The following is a 21,012-nucleotide window of genomic DNA, read 5'->3' on the forward strand; positions in this document are numbered from 1 at the left end:
CAAATCAATCTAAATAATCTACTATTGCTACAGTGCCTGGTCACATTGCAGTAGTTACCAAGAAGTAGTCATCTTAATGAGAGTATAACCCTTAAAAATAGTAGTCAAATGCTAAGAAATAGTAGCACCAACAAAAGAAAAATTCCACAAACTTTAAGATGTTTTTGCTTATTGGTTTTTTATTTTAGTGCTTGGGTGTAATACAGGCCACCGCAGACAGTAGGAAGTACTCTTACCACTTTACTATATCCCAAGCTAGTATCTAAAACTCTCTAAGTAAAAATTTTAAAAGTCCAAAAATAAGTTATTAGACTTTATAAAGGGTTAAAATAGCTATTGGTATAAAAGTAAATGAGAGGAATGAAGAACAGCAGCTGGTGAGAACAGCAAATCACTTTTGTGTTTAAAAAAAAAAAAAAAAAAGCTCACCCTATATATGATGTTGCTGAGTTCCATAAATACAAATATCAAGCAGCATGATTTAACAGAAACAGTCATGGACTGAGATAGGAGACCTCTGTTCTAGTCTAAGACCTCAGTTTCCTATCTGTAAAATGAGGGCACTGATTTAGATACAGTAGTCCTCCTTATACACAACTCCCTTTACACAGTTTCACTTACCCACAGTCAATCATGCCCTAAAAAATATTAAATGGAGAATACAGAAGTAAAAAACTGCTAAGTTTAAAATAACTTTTATTACAGTATATTATTATGATTATTATATTTAAAATTTATCACTGTTCTTTTACTTTTAATTAAAGTTTATCATAGGTATATATTCACAAAAAACTAGCATATTATATACTAGTGACCAGGGATACCCGGGTTTCAGGGTTCTAGAGGGTCTTGAAATGTATCCTCACAGATAAAGAGAAGACTATTATAATCAGCAAGGGTTTCCTCTAGCTTTAACACTGAATAAGTCTATAGATTAATTTGGAAAGAAGCATTAAAATGTAGGATTTTTGTTAGGTGTAAAGTTTAAAAGGACACAAAATTTTAGTTGCAAAAAGCAACTACTTTATAACTTTTAACTGCTAAAACAGTTTTCAGGACATTCCAGTCTTGTTAATATTATCATCTAAACAGGACTGGTAATAAGTAACCAAATTATGACATGAAAAGACTTACTTTTTGGCCAGATACAATGCCCAAGTGAATCTACAAAACAGAACAGAAACACTACTGGGCTAGTTCTTATTTTAAGTAATAAAGTACCTTATAACTATATTTGAATAAGTTAACTGGATAAAGAATAAAATGACAAAAAATAATCACAGTAAACTAAACAATTTTAATATGCAGTAAAAATAATAATTATGCTTGTGATAACCTTCTGCATTAATGACTATATTTTCCCTATGTGTAACATTTTTTTATAGCTAGCTTCCCCAAAATACAACTCGGCTCCTCTGACAAGACTAATTGAAAAAAGTGATTTGTTTTAGGTAACACATAGAAACATAAAAAGATAGAAAACTAAAACACAAAGATCCTTATCTATGTTGAAAAATCAAGTTTCTATTTGTAACAAATAATAGGCTCAAAACTGGTGGTTTTCTAACTGCAACTTCCTGGATATAACTAACTGGTTCTAGCTAATCCTCCAGGAGCTAGCAAATTTAACCATTAGTTCAAAGATAAGCTGGTGTTCTGTTTTATGTTTATTTACTTAGAACTTATGATGATGCAAAAGTTTTTAGACTTAGAACTCTCAGAGAATGAGTCAAAAATTTATTCAGAATATCTTTTTACCATTTAATGAAAAGAAAAACTTGTTTCTTAATGTTTGTGTTAATGCAAATTACCTAAAATGGTTTTAAAATAACTTGGCATATACACAATTTCATTTCTCAATCATTTGACTGTTTCATTTTGGCAATACATAATAACATAATATTCAGAGTCACTAATAAACTTTCTCTCTGATTGGTAGAAACAAAGACAAAAATAAAGCAACCATGATGGGAATGAAATTTTATTCTTGGCTAGTCTTTAAATGGTTGAGCTATCCAAGTGTTCCTGAAATAAAAGTCTCTAAAACAAAACTTTCATTTATACTGTATATTTTCCATTTTAGTTTGAGTATTATGACTTATAATCCTAATGGGCTGACCAAATAACATCGTATTTCATGGCAAATAACAGAAATGATACTTTAAAAGGTTCTATTTTGGTTTTGAGCTGTTTTCAGCTATTTTTTTCCATATACCTTACCTCCCACATCACTTTTTCAAAGAGACTTAAACATTAAGATATTTAATAATAAAAAAGTATAGTTATTATGAAAAGTATTTTCTTTTTTAAAAAGAGAAAAAGAGAGAGAAAGAGAGAATTTTTTTAATATTTATTTTTTAGTTTTCGGTGGACACACATCTTTATTTTATTTGTATGTGGTGCTGAGGATCGAACCCAGAGCCCCGAGCATGCCAGGTGAGTGTTATCCGTTGAGCCACATCCCCAGCCCCTGAAAAGTATTTTCTTTAGTCAACAACATACAGATGTAAAGCAGCTGCTGCAAAAATTGAAGGCTGGCTGAAATACTGGTAAAATATTCTTCTGTAGAAAGGCACAAGTACAATGAAGGAGAATTTTTCTAAACAATTAGTTGGTATGTGACATAATTGTGAAATCCACTTGATTGTTCCCAACTAAGTTTCTTCTTTCTCTTCTTTTTTGGTGGTCCTGGAAACAAATCCAGGATGTCACCCATGCTACTGGGTAACTGCTGTACCACTGGGCTATAACCCAGTCTACCAGAATAGCCTTCCTAAGAGTAAAATTAGCAAGGGTACAATTAGATATTATAGGACTGCATTTAATAACAATATGCTTGTTTCTCAAAACTTTATAATAAAAGAACCACAAAATCCTGAACAATGATAATCTACTTTTTAATCTGTCAACAGTCATCAATAAGTTACTGTATTTCTAAAAAAAAAAAAAAAGAAAAAAAAAGAAAAGAAAGAAAACACTATTTTTTAAAACACAATCTAGTCATTTCAAACTGGCTAACAATTCTAACATTAAAATCTAGACAGCATTTCTTTCCTGAAAAATAAATACAACACACTAGAAGATGTCATAAACCACACTTCACAAATGACAACTGGGCAATTAGAAGAGTAGGAAGAGAATCTAATCATTTCCTGTAATAGCATTTTTAAAATGTGTTCAAAATAAACCAAGGGATCATCACCTGTTGATCATACCTGAATAAGCACACTCTATGTATCCACCCTCTCCAAATGTAAAATCTTAATCTGCGCATGACCAGCACGCTAGCTTCGTACTAGAGGTCCTAAGCATAGAAGTTAACTAGTGAGATCAAAATAAACACACATAAACTCAATTTACCTTTTTCTTGACCAGGTCAGAGATGGCCCTCCCAGCTCCTGCCACCTGGTGGAGTATCGAGGTTTACACAAGAGACTAGCAGGAGAGAGGAAGGGCATGCCAGAGAGTGGCCTTTTATTGGGGAACAAGAAATTCAGGGGAAAATATCATCCAATGAAGATCGAGGGGGACAGCATTCCAAGGTCTGTTGAGAGCCACAGCCAAGTAGGGATGGCACATGGCATTGCCAGAAGGAGTGGTTGAGAGGTGATGCCAGTGAGCCATTAAGATGATGATAATTAAGTTAAGCTGTGTATAATTGCTGTGACTGGATGATGCTGGATTGAAACAGGTTGTGTATTCAGTTGTATATAGACCCTTGCTGTTCGGCAATAGGGCAGTTCCTGCTATTTTTGAATTCTCCCAGAGTTCCCTTGGAGGTCCTGTTGAGTTCCCAGAGAGGGAGGAGAGAGTTCCCAGGGAGTGCAAGTGGAGTGTCCGTGGAGTTCAGGCAATAAAGGAGTTCCTGTTTGAACCTACAAGTGCCTTGTGGTTATTTGTGCCCAGCCAGACTGTGGCAAAGGTCAGGGTCAGTCACTGGTCTCAGGGTCAATGGTCAGTCACACCCCAACATGGATAGGCTCTCCCACTTAAAAAGGGTGGGGATAAGTTCTGACACAGCTTGGCCGAATGCCTCACACCCAGTCAGGGAGGTGCCCAATCACGTGTGAGAACGGCTTCCCGCAAATCTTGAGTTATCAATCTGAACTACAGTAGTTCCCCATCTTATTCGTCAATGATACATTTATTCTAGGACCCCCAATGGGCCTGAAATAGCAGATAGTACCAAATCTTATAAACACACACACACACAAACTACATTTTTCCTAAACATAACTATAACTTTAGATTATAATAAGATACAATAAGAGATTAGTAATAATTGGAATAATTGAATTGGAATAATTATAACAATATACTTCAATATAAGTTATATGAATATGGTGTCTCTCTCAAATTATCTTACTATAAAAACTTTCCACCTTTCACATGAAGGAAATACAATGCATATCCAATCTGTCAGCATCACTACTCTTGCATTTTGGGGCAGTTAATAAGTAAAAATAAGGGTACTTAAATACAAGCACTATGATAAAGCAACAGTCAATCCAATAACCCAAATGGCTACTAAGTGAATAAAAAGTGGAGAGCATATACAGAAAAGATACAGTGGGACAGAAATTATCAAGATCCTGGTCAGGACAGAATACCACAGTTCAAAATTTCAAACAATATTCAGAATGGCACATAGTTTAAAACTTATTGTTTATTTCTGCAATTTTCCATTTATTATTTTCAGGCTGTGGTTGAATGTGGGTAAAGGAAACCTTGAAAAGTCAATATATGGATACAGGGGACTGTTACAAATTGTCACCTAGGCATGTTTCATTCTCTCAGTTTTATTTATACTTCTATCTGCAAACTAAGTAGTTCAGAATTTGATGCACAAGCAGAAACAAGTCACTGATGAACTCTGAACTATTTTCAAATTTTAAAAAATACCCATTTTGAAAAATGCCACAAAACATATATTAATAATAGAAACCTGATTTAGAGAACATCTACTGACTGGCTTTATTGTTATATTTATGAAAATTTTCAAACATACAGATAAAAATGTTTACATAGCAACCAAATGGACTTTAAAATTAACATTTTCTAGTATTCATCACAAAGTCAGTCATCAAAATACTTCCTACATAATACTTCAGCTCGCCCATCATTGATATGAACACATATTAGCTATACCATTCAAAGAGTTCTGCCAAATTCATATAACTAACTGAAATCCCTAAAAGAACACAGAATGTTAAAATCACCCTCGTAAAACTTCAACTTTTACTTTTCCCATCCCTGTCAACTACTTCTTTTTCCTCCCAGCATAAATTATTAGCTTTGTGTCTTCCACATTTCTACAACAACAGATTAGGTTTTTATTATGTCATATATATGGAATCACACATTATGTCCAGCTTTGTGTTAAGACTATATTCAATCAACAGTGTTTTGAAATAAATCCATGTTGTTGCAGGTATAAAGTTTGTTCTTTTCAATTGCTCAATAGCTTCAGGTCTGTTTATCCATTTTCTAGTCTGCAGATTAAGAATCAGCCACACTGTCAGCATGGTTTTCTGAGATCTCCTACTCCTTTCTCCTGCATAACTCCATAACTCTACAGCCACTGTGGTTAACTCCAAATTCTTCTGATTTCTCTGCCAACAGGATCCTGTCCTTAAGCAAAAACACTGAAACTGGAAGTTCCAATGTCTCTTTAAAGAATCCACTCCAGTCTGTTTTATACTTCTTTTTGGTTTGATCTACAGTAATCTTATAATGCTTCTTTTTTCATATGTTGCCAGAGACTATGGTCATATTTGTGGGAGGTTTTATCCCAATAGGAGGTTTTGTCCCATGGGAAACAGTATTCTTTTTTTGGAATTAAAACTTTACTGTTCTTCTGAACACATTTGTTAAAACACAGAATTGACCTTTTTGTTGTGTTTTTCCCACCCTCAATATCTTGATTAAGCCAGTTCTTCTCAATGAAAAGAGCTAAACTAAACCAGGAAATATGGTCTCTGGTAATGAAGCATATGAAATGAAATCCAGGCTAGAGGGAATGCAGAAGGGGATCCTATAATTCTGTATATTAACCAAAATAATTCCCAAATTCACTCCAAAGTCTTCACAGAGCATATGCTTCTTACTGCACTGGTCAGGTCTGCAAAACTAAAGATGAAAGCCATAGTTCAAGTGCCAAACTAAGTTCTGTGGGACAATTCAAGGAGTAGACCCAAAGCAACATAGTGGAAGGCTTTGAAAACTGAAATGATTCCGGACTACTGCCCACAAGCAAGACAAAGTTTAATGGTCTGGAGCCCATGATATAGCTCACAGGTAGAGCACTTGCCGAGCATATGAAAGGCCCTGGATTCAATCCCCAGAGCCATAAAAAATCCACAAAAACAAACTCAAGAATTTGTAGTCTGAGCCTAACCATATATTATCACCTGCTTTAAATTTTAAAAATTACAAATTAAAAAAACTAACATTGTCCAGAGCTGGTACCATCCAAAATTAAATAAACATACAAAGATCCAAGAAAAGCCGACCAATTGTGACAATAGATGCCAAACTTGAGAAGATCCAGATATGAGAATTATCAAACAAAGAGGCACTTGGAATGACAGAAAAGAGATGTTCACTTTATAAGTATAAAAAGAAACAAATGGAAACTTTACAATTAGGAAAAAAACATGGAAAAATAGATAACAAAGTATAGAAAAATGAGAGTAACAATGAAAAATGATCTTCCTAGGAAAGAGAATACAAATAGAGAACAGAATTATAAGTTTTAATACATAAAAAATTTCCTGAAATAATAAGTTGTTTAATTTTCAACAAGGATACAAAGCTAGAGAACTGTCACCAAGATGCTTTCATCCCTATCATTCTATCCTCTCCTGTGGTCCCATGAAAACTCTTTACAGTTCACCTCTGAAGAACATTCTCTTATGCAGAATTTAAAAGAAAATTAAAACTAAGAATGGGATCAGATTCAAGTCTTGGTTCAGTAACTATGACAAAAATATATGATATGGGATAACTTCTATAGCACTAGTTCCCCGTTTGTAAAATGAGGACTGACTCAATATGCAATGAAAACTGTTTTGTAATAAAATCCAAGGATCTAATTTTAGGAACCTTTACAAGAGGATCATTCCAGTCTTCCCAAATATTAGCATTACCCATTTTCTTCAGTATTCTGATTACCAGTTTCCAGCAGACAGGAGGAAACTGACAAGCAAGGTAGTTGTAATTTCAAAGGTCTAGAACACCACCTTCCAACAGATATATTGTGCAAGCCACCATGCAAAACCACATATGCAAATTCTAAGTATTCTAGTAACCACATGAAAAAAAAAGAAAAAGAAACAGGTGTAATTTATTTTGGTAATATATTTAATTTAACCCAATACATCCTCAATATGCAGCAAACTACTTCTTGGTAGGGTAGCTACCTCTTCATTGGGACACAATATTTTTGAGCTCTTACTCTTATAGTGGCAGGCCATACTTAATTTTTATCAGTTCTTTTAAGGATAATCAAATTCTGAGAGAAAAAATGTTAAAGAGATACAAAGAAGCTGAAGAATGTAGATGATTTGCTAATTTACACTAAGAATAGGAATTGGCAATTAAATGGAATATTCATGGAGACAGCAGAGGCTGGCAGTGCCAAGGCCATATCCCCCCTTCACTCAACTCTCCTGAAGAAAATTTCCACTTCTCATTACAAAGAATCTGGAATCTTTACTGACCTTAGGTCAGGTCATAAACAAAATAAAGTGCAAAGGAGTTGATGCCCTGTCTTCCCCAAAGATATAGTCAACTGGTCACCAAAAACATACTCTGGAAAAGAGCATCTTTTTAACAATTGGTGCTAGGAAAATTGAATATCCACACATATAAGAATAAACAAAGGACCCGTATCACTCGTTTTGACAAAAGTCAATTAAAAATGGATCAAACATCTTGCAATTAAACCAAAAACTGCATTGGCTGGAAGAAAACAGGGCTAATACTCCAATATCTAGGCAGAGGCAAGGACTTCCTCAATAGAACTCGTAAAGTTCAAGAAATAATCCAAAGAATAAATGATATGGTATCAAATTTAAAAGTTTCTACAGAGCAAAGGAAACAATTTAGAATTGAAAGAGAGAACTTACAGAATGGGAGAAACACTAAAAGAAACCGAGGTCTTCTCAGAGACAGAGCTGATTTGGGGACCAAGGAAGAGCATGCATAAGAGATTATAAACATCTTGTATGAACAATACCAGATTAGTGGCATCATGTCAAAGACTCAAAATCAACTTGGAAAGCTTCCTCTGGCCAAGACAATCTGACATTAATAAGAATGCTAATACAAAGCAGTAAAACACATTGTATGTTTACATGTACACACTCAAAATAACACTGGGAAAAACAACCAACAACAAGAAAAAAACCCTTCGTGGTTATCTTTCCAGGAATCTAGGTAACAACTAAGTCCTTGAAAATCAGCAAAGAAAGGAAACAAACATTCCAATGTAACTTACCTGCACAAACAGAACTGTGCCATAGAGTAACCAAATATCTGATGGAAGTTTCTCTTTACAGAAATATCACAGCTAAGCATGATGTCATTTGTATATTGACATTTTAGTACATTCTCAAGGAAATAATGAACCTATACAATGATCATGACAATATCATGAATGGAATCAACAAGTGTTATATGCCTCTTCATGGGAGCACTTAGCACCACCTATGAAATATTCTGCCTCCCCAAAAGAGGAGCTGTATATCTAATTAGGATTTGCAGAAAATACAAGGAAAAGAGGTACTTTTTTTCTACAAAGATACACTAACAAAATATATAATGTGGAAAGTTTTTCAGTACAAAAAAAAGGGGAAAAATTTAAATAAACGGGTAGCAGCATAACCTGTACATCAAGTAAAATGTATGAATTGTGTTCAGATTCTATAGAAACATTATTTAATAGCAGTTTAGGAACAACTAACTTATGTTGGTGATATTATTGCCAATACCTCACATCCATTAGGATGGCCACTCTCAAACAGAAAATAAAGTTGTTTAGAATGTGTACACACTGTAATCTTGTGTACTATTAAGGTTAAGATGGGGATGTAAAATGGTGACTCTGCTACATAAAAGCGTATAAAAATTCCTTGAAAAAGATAAACTAGAGCTGAGATACATGTAAGCCCAGTGAGCACCTGACTACCATGTGGAAGGCCCTGAGTTCAATCCCCCAACCTCATTTAAAAAAAAAAAAAGTAAGACTAAAATTACTGTTAAAACCTGCAATCCCACCTCTAGTATTCCAAAATTGAATTCCAAAAGAATTGAAACTAGGATATCAATGAAATATAACACATTCATGTTAACAATAGCACTATTCACAAGAGCCCAAAGGTTGAAGCAATCCTAATGTCCATCAACAAATAAAAGGAGAAACAAAATGTGGTATGTATAGACAACCAAGTATTATTCGGCCTTTTAAAAAAAGGAAATAACGTTACAGGCTACAACACAAACTTCAGGACATTATACTAAAGAGAAGAAGACAATTTTAAAAAGTAAAATATTGTAATGATGTTATTTTATGAGCTATTTAAAGTAGTCAAACTAACAAAGTAGCAGGGACGACAAGAAGTAAAAAGGCTACTGCCTGGGACTAGAGGAAACAGGGCACAAGTAATAGTTTAACACCATGAAAAAAAAAATTCTAGAGATCAATTACAAATCAATGTGATTATAGCAAACAATGCTGAAGTGTATACTTAAAATGGTCAAGATGGTAAACTTAGGTAGGCAAGGTGGTAGACACCTATAATCCCAGCTACATGGGAGGCTAAGGTAGGGGATACAAGTTCCAGGCCAGCCTAGGCACTTTAACAAGACCCTATCTCAAGAAATAAAAATAAATGTTATGCATGTATGTAAATTACATACAAACATACTGGGGATTGAACCAAGGGCACTTTACCACTGAGCTACATTCCCAATGCCCCACCCCCCCCCTTTTTTTTTTACTTTAAAACAGTGCCTGTGTAAATTGCTGAGGGTTTTTCTAAATTGCTGAGGCTGGCCACAAACTTGTAATCCTTCTGCCTTGGCCTCCCAAGTGGCTGAGATCACAGGTATGAGCCACCATGGCAAGCAAATACAATTTTATCTTTTAAAGAGACAGGGATGTAGCTCAGTAGCACAGCACCTTCCTAGCTTGCAAGAGGCTGTGTGTTCAATCCCCAGCACTCCACCTACCTCCTCTCATACATATACAAGATGGGAAACTTAAACTTTATATTATTTGGTTTTACCACAATTTTTAAAAAGTATACTTAAATCCTTTTTCAAATGAAAATGAAATGTCAATTTTTAAAGTGTAATATGGTGCTGAAGTTTTGTATTCTTGATAGTCTATATTTCTATAGACAAATACTGAAATATTTATGAATAAAATTATATGATAAATTATTGACTTCAAAATAATCTGCCATTGGGAATTGTTATGGGCACATGGTTGTTAAAGAGAAGACTGGCAACTACTGCAGCCAGATAAGAGCCTATTAGCACCTGCCTATTCTTTCCAAATTAATAATAGGTCAAGGGGTTGGGGTTGTGGCTCAGCAGTAGAGCACTTGCCTAGCACATACAAGGCCCTGGGTTCAATCCTCAGCACCAAATAAAAATAAATAAATAAAATAAAGGTGTTGTGTCCAACTACAACTAAAATATAAGTATTTTTTTAACAATAGGTCAAAATAATTATATATACCTATTGGCCAATGGGTCCTATTAATGCAATGAATAATTACAAAAGGAGTGTGAAACATTCATATAGGAAAGTAACAATCATGGACATTTAAGGTACAACTTAAAGTAATTTGTGTAAGTGTAGTGATTTGTGTAGTAATAAGTAATAAGTAAGTAAAGAGTAAAGGCAAATAAAGATTATTATAAATCCCTCAGGGTTACTCTATCAAGAACAATGATAATTTTGTTGTGAGTGGGCATAGGTGTACTGAGGATAACTACTTATTTCCCTAAAGTATTCACATATAAAATTTTAAAGGAAAAACATAAGATACAGTAGTCACCCCTTATCTACTAGGGCCCCTAGTAGATGTCTGGAACTCCAATGGTCCTATATATATCATTTCCCCCATCTATATGCCTACAACACTACCACATAGTACCAGAGTTAATCTGTTCTTCCATGCTGTATACCCTGGTATTTCTGTATCACGACTCTTACTCCTCTTTGGTGATTATTAAGTAAAATAAGGATACCTTTAACATAAGCATTGTATTACTGCAACAGTAGATCTGACAATTCAGATGGCTAATAAGTGACTAATGGGCAGGGAAGGCAGATAGTGTGGCTATGCTAGACTAAAGGATGATTGACATCCCATGCCGTAAAAAGTGAGATTATTCAAGACTTTAGATTGAAACTCAGAATAGTGTGCAATTTTAAGCTTGTGAATTGTTTATTTCTAGAGTTTCCCATTTAATCTTGTCAAACCATACAGGAAGAAAACTGAAACTTTAGAAAGTGAAAGTGCAGATACAGGGGAACTACTGCACACTATTACACAGGTTTAACAGCAGCACTATTTCTAGGAAACTCACCATTTTGAACCAATCTATGAATTTACTAGCATATTGTACAAATATGTAGAAATGATTTCTGGATCATCAGGTAGACTACAAGCACGTCTGTTGTCATCTTTGCCATCTTTATCTCTTAACACTAACCTATGTGTAATGAACAATAAGCTTAAACTTCTGTGATCATGATATAAATACGATTTCAGGGGTTTTCAATGAAATCGGCGAATATGTTTGGGATAATCTTATCAAACATAGTCTATGATCTGTTGCAAAAACAAAACAAACAGGGTAGTCTATGTGAGTAGCACATTTAAAATTTACTGGAGTTCTGGCCTTAGAAGAAATAACTGGTTGCACAGCACCTGCAACTAAGTCACACAGCAAGTCTGTGCAAATGATACTCAGGGAAGATATAACACAGTAGTAATATTCCAACAACCAAGAATACTAACATGTTTCAAATGTGAACTTCCAACAAAAAAAGCTAAGAAAAGACCACAGTAAGAGCTGATTTACCTGGAGTAGTTCTAACAAAATGAGAAATTCTTCAGTGCTTCACGGGAAACAGCAAATGTAATGACAATTAATTGGTCACCCAAGCAATCTAAAGGGCCTAGTGCTTCATAAATTGATGAAAAAATAAAGTCATTCTCTGTGCTAGCTAAAGCTGGGGAACATTTTTTTTTTTTCTTCAACCTCCCCTACCAACTACAGGGGGTAGGAAAATGAAAAGGAAGGAGCAGATAGAGAATGGGAAGAGGAAAAGGAAAAAAATCCACTTCTTTCCACAATAAGAATTCAGAAAATAATTGAGACAAAGGAAGTTTTCCTCTTCATCAACACCCTTAAAGTCCATCTTTAAAAAGAATCATTTCCCAGCAGTATTTTCACAGTTATCTTACTTATTCTAGTTCCTGTTAACTCAAACTGATAAACCTATGATTACCTACCAAATTCTACAAAACTCAAATCAGTTTCTGTATCTCCCAGATTAAATGTTTAAAACTAAAAATAAAAATAATTAAACTTTTTGGCAATACACTATAGAAAACATCTTTAAATAGAGGATATTTCTAAGCAATTAATTCTTTGGCAATGTGAAAATTGGGCCTAGAATGTAGCTCAGTGGGACAATAATAATTAACATGTGCAAGGCCTGAATATAATCCCCAATATCAAAAACAAACCAGTAAAACTCCATTCTCCTATTTGATCCCCTAAATATACAGCAATTCTATTTAGGAAAGAATTCACTTCTGTAAAGAAAAATCATTCTGAATTGTACTTAAGTAAATGAGATCACTTAGCATACAGCTAGAATAAACCTTAGAAATGTAATCCAATCCATCATCTAATGTTTATAAGAGCCCTTGCCAAAAGCCAAAGATTCCTAGCATATTCAGGAAACAGAGCAAATCCCAAACCCACAAAGCCCAGTAGTTTTTGTTATACCAAATGGCTGATTTGATAGGATTATAATAATCTTTTTAAGTAGACAAGAATTGAGTATCTAAATATATTTGTTAAATAGAATGTAAGCAGAATTTTAGCCATTTAACTGCATATAACTAAAAATATTAAGATAAACTCAATACCCCAAAATTGAGTAAAATGCTGGACAGAAAACAAAAGACTACTGAATTTTAAGTGAGAAAATTCTATTTGTGGTTTAGGTCATTTGACGAAACACAATGCTATGTAAGACTGATTATTAAGACATAATAAAAATTACACAAAATGGAAATCCTTAAAGTAAGGGTTTCTTTGCTAAATACTCAAAAATTATTTCAACTTAATTATACGTTTTTAACTTACTTAGTTTTAAAATACATGCACTTTGCCAAACTGTTGAGAAGTTTTAGTATTTTCAAGATAATAACAGTCTTTAAACACTGACAATCGGGGTTGGAGAGTCTCTTACCATTGGCAGTGCATTGATGTAGGGATGCGCAACTGAAGATCCGGTACCACCGAACACAAGAAGCTGTTCCTGATTCTAAAAAAAAAGGAAAAGTAAAGTATTCAGTGTGCCCTAAAATAAGTTCAGTTTAAGATTTTTCTATACCATCCTACATGTTTGAAGTATTCTTTATTTATGCCTGTAATGTACCCCCCACCCCACCCAATGAAAACATCTCAAGCAAGTATAAAAAAAAAAAGCAGCAATGTTTGAGTGCCATTCAGAGTATCTTTAGACCACTTCTAAGAGGTTGACATAGTGAACAAATGAGACTCAAAGAGATGGATCTGCAGAGTGCTCTCAATCCCAAATTCAGTTCAACACATTCCAATAAGTACTGCATTGAGGTCCAATATACTGTGTTCATAACAAAATCATGAGCTATAAAAATGATATAAACTTGAACTTTTACATTTTGATTAATAATAAAAAGCAACAGATAACTGGTTTTGCAACAATTTCCTTCAGAACTTTTAAAACTCTTTTCAGAGTTCACATTTTACAGAGTATACCTTAACCCTTTTCAATTGTTAAATTTCAGTGCATTATACCCCATAAACCTTTCAAGCAACTGTAATCCCACACTGTCTCAGAGAGAGGACTCTAGTGGTAGGCTGACCCCCAGTTCCCCATGTGCTCAAGCACAGGTCTATAATGTGATGGAGTAACACTGCTAGTCTATTTACCTAAAGGTTATTGCTATGAACATCATGACTGGGAAAGAACTTACTTTAGTAGTTTATAATTAGCAGTTGTACCATTCTGTTTTTCATTCCTATTCTTCCTACATGCAGTTTTTTTACAAGAATCTTTAGGCGGCATTTGCTTAATATACTAGATAATTCATAAATCTAGATAATGAACGTGAGTAAGCGAGATAATTCACAATGGTAAGCTAAAATATATGGCAATGAAAGAACTGAAATGCCACTGGTGCTTTGTGCAGTCCTCACTCTACTACAAATACCATTATACACCACATTGTACATGCCCTCCCGATATTAGGAACAAATGAGGGTGCATATTTGAACTCGTCTTTAAATATTAAAACCAAAATGCTTTAATCAAAACTGAACATAAATATAGCACTCTACAGCAACAGATATTTGGTTTGACCCATTTGTACATATACAACACACATAAAACCACATATACCTTGTTGAGAATACTAAATTAAATAATTCCAGTTTTTTACCCCCTCCCTCTTTTCTCTTACTTTACTAATAGTCACTGAGTCTTTCACCACCTTTGCAGATATCTCTCAGTTTTCACTTATGTTTTTCCTCTACCCTTATAATCATTCCTTCATTTAACATTTCCTTTTAGTCTATAGTTCCTTAAGTAAGCAAAAGACTACAGTAGTGATTTAATAAATAATTAAATGATTAAATAAATATCTGATTCTGATTCTGGGATTTGAAAGGTAAATGAATCTGTGGTAAACAGTGTGCCAACAGATGTACCAATTAGCACATACAATTCAACCTGAAAATCTGAAGAATTTCTAGAAGTATATACAAGGTCATATTTCAATTTCTGTCACAAATGTTTTCCTAGTCAACTCACTTATACATACCCTGCCATTGTGCAATGCATTTATACCATATAATCTAAAGGAATTTTTAAAGACATTTATTTTATAAAGTGATAACAAAAATTAGAGATGCATTTAAGACAATATAACAATGTGTGCTAAAACTATTTATAGCAAAGTATTTCCTTATTCAGTAAACAAAATATGTATTTTATACCTCTCCCTTACTAATCTCACTCAGCATCCCCTACTCTCACCATAGAGACTGTTCTCTGCAGTCTTCTGCTGTCATCCTGTCATTCACCCACCAGAACCATCCTTCCATGGTTCTATATACAAGCAAATCTAGCCCATTCTTTGTCTCAATGTTTCAATCCAAATTAGCTTCCTCCCTTGGTTATTCACCTCACTACTCAAAGACAGAAATAAGAACCCCTTCAGCACACTTCCCTTTTCAGAGCTATGTAGTACCTTATTCTTTTATCATGTCCCAACCCCCATCAAACTTTTGAAGAAGTTTCTGGTCTGGAGACCAGGAATTGATTTATTCATTTTACTGTTGTTTCTCCACAGCACTAAGAATAGTACCTTGGACATATATAGTTCATATATAGTACACACATTTTTCAAAATAAAAACAGTAGAGACTCAAAGCACAAATAAATCACATTGGTGAAGAATTCAACAATGAACTGCTATTTTGAAAATACTGAAGAAAGCCTGGTTATACCAATAATTTTAGTTCTGCTTCCAGGAGGCAGCCAATAAAAGTTGATCTTTCATCATTGACCAAAAAAAAAAAAAAAATCAAAAAGCACATGATGAATCACACCACAAAAACTACTTTATGCCTAATTGCTCCTCTTGTAACAAAATAAATATTTTGCTTTTATAATCTGTATTTCAGAACATTTTACCTAAAATAAAGGATTAATTTTAGAATAGGCTTTCAGCATAGAAAGATGTTGATGACTACACAAACACCTAAGATCTGCCCACCTACACATAATTGGTAAGATTTTTTTTTAAAATTGTAAATATTCTGTGAAATGACAAAATGTACTTTAACTGATCTCTGGAATTGATTTCATCTGAAGAACCCTCTGAAAAGCAAATGTACATTATGAACCCTTTCCCTAGGAAAAAGTACAAACACAACAAAAACAATAAGAAAATGTACTTATTATGTAGTGTAGCAACAAAATCTAATCTCAACCCAGTGGCCAGCAATAAATTCAAGAAAATATATGTGGCATGCTTAAACAAACAGAAGCTAAAGATGAACTTTTAGTTAATGTGAAGAATTTGGAACAATCATCTGAAAAATTAAAAGAAAAATATAAGAATCTTAACCAGAATTGATTCAGCATAGAAAGATTTTTTACTAAATGGGCTGTGAATGTAGCTCAGCATGCACAAGGCCCTGGGTTTGATCCTCAGCACTGTTAAAATATACATATCTTTTTAATTAAATGAACTCCTAGAGGGGGAGGTCACAAATGAAATTCAGATTAAATTGCTTAGTGCATGATTGATAGCACAACAGTAATTACCTGCAAATAGATCAATTAAAAAAGGAATATATTTGCAAATCAGAGTTCAGCTGAACCTCCCTGATTTGATTCATTTTACAAAAATAAACTTTATTAGTTGCCTTCAACATCACAATTCCTAATAACCCATTATACATATATCAAATCCGCTGAAGCACTATATTCTGTACCCCTGGCCCTATCCTTATTTCCCATGGAGTTACAGAGAGAGAGAGACAGACAGACAGACATTATTCTACACTATCAGAAACTAAAGTAGGTAGAAAGGAGGAAGAGGGATAAGCTATAATTGACCCTGAAATCTGACTCAGTCAAAATAAACACAGCTTTGCTATTATCACCTATGTTTTCACTTCTCATTGTTATTCAAATGACTTGAGGAAAAACAGACTCAGAATTTTGTATTGTAACACCAATTTTCTAAAAATAAGTCATTCTTAAGGCCACACATCCACCAAAGTAAAGAAAAATTTATAAACATGCATTAATGTGTAATCATCCAGTTAGTACTTCAGTCCAATTAGTTTCATATATGGTTAAATATTTTATTAAACTTACAAAAGACAAAATACTGCATAGGAATAAAATAAGTTATCAGTATTTCAAAATTTAACCAGTCACAGAATAAGCAATGCAAATTAAAGTCAATAAAAATCACAAACTCAATCTAAAGAAAAGAGTTTAAGATTTGAGGAATTTCTAGTGCTATTATAAGCCAAACTTATAACTAGGCACTAACATCAACCCATCAAAAGCCTTCAGCAGTTTAATAACTACCAAGAATAGAGAATCTGAATGAGAACTTCCACAAACTTTAGTTGATACTAAAAACATGACATTAAAATATGTAGACGGATATACATGACTGTCAGTTTCTTTAAAAATGTGAGCACATCATTAATATAATTACAACTAATTTCTTCTTCCACAAAAAACAAGGTACTAAATTAATGGTACAACTTAAAATGCCTCAAAATACTTCAGATTTTACATTATTTTCTTGTTAGCACAAAGCAGCTACCCTTTGTTATTTTAATAAAGTAATTTGGGATAATGAAACCAGTAGAATGGTAAAAACATAGGTCAGACAGCAGTATTAGCATGATTTTTTGAGAAATACTAGAGTGAGGACAGGGAAATCAACCTATATTGTCGAAGACAATACGATCAGGTACATTGGCACTTAAGTCAAAGAGAGAATTCCTAGACCTTATTAGCTTTCTCACTCTCCCCAAGGACAGAATATTTTATTCAAGATACCAAGAATTTGAAAAGTTAATTAGGCTACCAGAACCCAAAAATCATTCACCAGGATGATACCTTTTTAGCAGAAATGAGAATAGCTCTGCCAAGGATGGTGGGTCTTATAACTCTGAACTACAGAAAGGACCTTCCAGATTCAAACCTAGCTATAATTTAGTGGATCCCTCTTTCAGATTTAAGGTCTAGGGTAGAACCTGCAAGTTAGTCATATCCTCTAAAAGCTCCATTAGCCTATGTGGAGGGAAAGGATCTAATTAGAGTCTTTTTTTTTTTTAAACAGGAGATGGACACAATATCTATGTTTGTTTGTTTGTTTGTTTGTTGATTGATCGTATGGTGCTGAGGATCAAACCCAGTGCCTCATGCATGCTAGGCAAGTGCTCTACCCGTCACTGAGCTACAACCCCAGCCCCAAGATTCTAATTCTTAATCTACTGTTGGGGAAGAGAAGCAGAAGAATGATTTCTTTCAAATATCAGACTGTAAATGAAGTATTTCTCAGACATAGAGAAAAATACTATTATCAAGAGTAAATTAAGCTGTGTGTGGTGATGCACACCTGTTAATTCCAGTGACTCCAGAGACTTGAGGCAGGAGGATCACAAGTTAGAGGCCAGCCTCAGCAACTTGACAATACTGTCCCAAAATAAAAAATAAAGAGGGCTACGTATACAGCTCAGTGGTAGAGAACCCCTGAGTTCAATTCCCAGTACAATCAATCAATCAATCAGTACATGTTTTATTAATTTTAAGATTAACAATGACAAACAAGATAAACTCAATCTGTCTTCTTAAAACTGAACGTGCAAAGGAAAGACAATGATGATGAGGACATCATAAACAGAGACCATGACTATAAAACAGGAGTTACCAAAAAAGGCATGAAGGACACCAAAGGTGCACTGACTTCAAAAAGAAAAAGAAAAAAAAAAAAAGACTAAATAAGCTTCAGCTATCTGTGACAAATTTTAGAAAGGTACTTTTTTTCTACTCACTATAATGGAAAAAAAAAAGTCATATAAATGAATGGCCACAGCAAATGAAACTTGGCTCTATCACCCATCTTGGAAATCATCTAGTTAGATGGATGATATGGGGTTGGTTGGTTACATGTGTGTTCTGTCTCTTCCAATTCAGCAATCAAGTGTGCTATCAGGGCCAGCACTAGCCTCTATGATACCTGTGCAAATCAGACTCTAGCAGGACAAGTTGGGGAAAGGGGGAGTCACAGATATAGGGGTAAAGAATCTTGATCTATGGGGTCCACACAGTTTGAGTTGAACATCCTGGCTCTGTACACTAGCTAAGTGATTTAATACAAATTACTATAACTTTTCATTGCCTCCGTTTTTTTAATCTGTAAAATGAATAATGAGAGTTTAATAACTTAACATTTATGAAAGCCCTAAACAATGAGTGGCACAGGATTCAGGTGCAATTAGTTGTCAACAATATAAACAAGCCAAAAGAAGACCTTTCTCTGAGAAGACACAGTTGTATATCAGAAAAATTGCATGGCTGACAACATGGCCAGGATTGCCATGAACACTATGCACCCTTGGCTGGGTACTTCTGTGAAGTTCTGCCATTTACACTGTGCTATTTGTGTGCTGCTGTGCCTGTAGAGTCCAGTTATAGTATTCCTTTTGTAAGTTAAAAACTTAACACTCAAAACATTTTCACAATTGATAAACTTTTTAATGATAACAGATTTGGAATGTGCCCAAATGTAATCAATGTCCGATTGGTGTAACCTCAGAATGACACTGAACACATCTGATGTTTCTCACTGAAGCAAAGAGCCTCTCAAGCACATTTTAAAAACAGTGTCTTTGATTTTTAGTTAGTGATGAAATAGGATAAGCCTCTTTAAATAAAAAAATTACGAATAAGTCATCAGGAAGATACTAAAATGAAAACTTCCACTTTGAAGTGCTTTTGACACAAATTAAAAAATACATATATATTAAATTAGGTGTTAGTTTCAGAGCTCTAAAATGTTATGATTTGGGCTGGGGATATAGCTCAGTTGCCTTGAATGCACAAGGCCCTGGGTTCAATCCCCAGCGCCCGTGCGCACACGCACACACACACACACAAAGTTATGCTTTTATTTATGCATTTTTAAACTTTCGTGTTCACATATAAGTCTTTTATGTTCAATCATTCTAATTTTTTTCTCTTTTATTTATACATATTTAAACTTTCTGGAATTTTTTCCTTTGAATATTATCTTCGGTAGTTGCTGGTTGAATACTTAACAGGACTCACAGACTCAGAGGGCTGAATATAACTACAGAATCAGAGTTTTCAGACACTGCCATGCAGTGAGTTAGGGGTTGGTATCTACGACCAGAAAGTAAATATTTTTGGTTTTGCAGGTCGTTTGGACTTTCTTTCATAACTATCTAACTCTAATATTAAGTAGTAAAGCAGCCAAAGACAAAACAGAAATGAATGGGTATTTCAATAAAATTTTATAGAGGAAAAAAAAAAGCAACAAACCAGATATTATCCACAAACATCACTGATCCTGAAGAAATTCTTAAAACCACTCAAAATTCCACAAATCCAGGATGCAGCATACAACTTTTAGGTTAAATGAGAGAAAGTCTTCTTTAGTCAAAAAGACCTCCCTTAGTAAAGTGATACTTTCCTTAAAACCTTTGACCATCTTTTGTGGGTAAGAAGGTCTTTGGAAAGAGATCTGGGACAACTAACGGAGGATGGCTAAGAATTTTAAGATCTGTCATCTGCAGTCCACTTTCTGACTCTTATCAGCAGTGTGATCTTGGTCTAGGAACTTCTTTGAACCTCAGTTAACTTGTTTTTGGAATAGAAACTTATACCTACTGTAAACGTGGTCTGAGATTTCAATGATATCAACTACACAAGCAACACAAAGATGAATGCTTATTTTATCATCTCTGTTAAAAACAAGATACTCAAAAACATTTAACAATCTCTTTGTGCATAAAACAAAGGGGACTGAACTAAACTACTTTTCTTAAACTTTCTTTTAACTTTCATATTATCAAAACATGTGTTCTGTGATATTTGTAAGATATTTTTAGTTTACTGGTTTGAGTTTATACCTGTGCTATTTCAAAGAAGGC

At 34.1% G+C, this 21,012-nt stretch overlaps 1 protein-coding gene across 8 annotated transcripts in view; it reads right to left on the reverse strand.

The window, feature by feature from the left end:
* Tbl1xr1 (TBL1X/Y related 1) overlaps positions 1 to 21,012 on the reverse strand; it is a 144,805-nt gene that overhangs the window by 61,756 nt on the left and 62,037 nt on the right. For 6 of the 8 annotated variants that reach the window (XM_078043673.1, XM_078043676.1, XM_078043680.1 and 3 more), the window contains exon 2: positions 13,508 to 13,582. The gene's annotated coding sequence lies outside the window, so the exon portion shown is untranslated. Of the gene's footprint in view, positions 1 to 13,507; positions 13,583 to 18,455; positions 18,533 to 21,012 lie in introns of all 8 variants that reach the window. The other 2 variants (XM_078043675.1, XM_078043677.1) reach the window with 1 other exon arrangement.

Source organism: Ictidomys tridecemlineatus, chromosome 3 (assembly GCF_052094955.1).
Source record: "Ictidomys tridecemlineatus isolate mIctTri1 chromosome 3, mIctTri1.hap1, whole genome shotgun sequence".
Lineage (NCBI taxonomy): Eukaryota > Metazoa > Chordata > Mammalia > Rodentia > Sciuridae > Ictidomys > Ictidomys tridecemlineatus.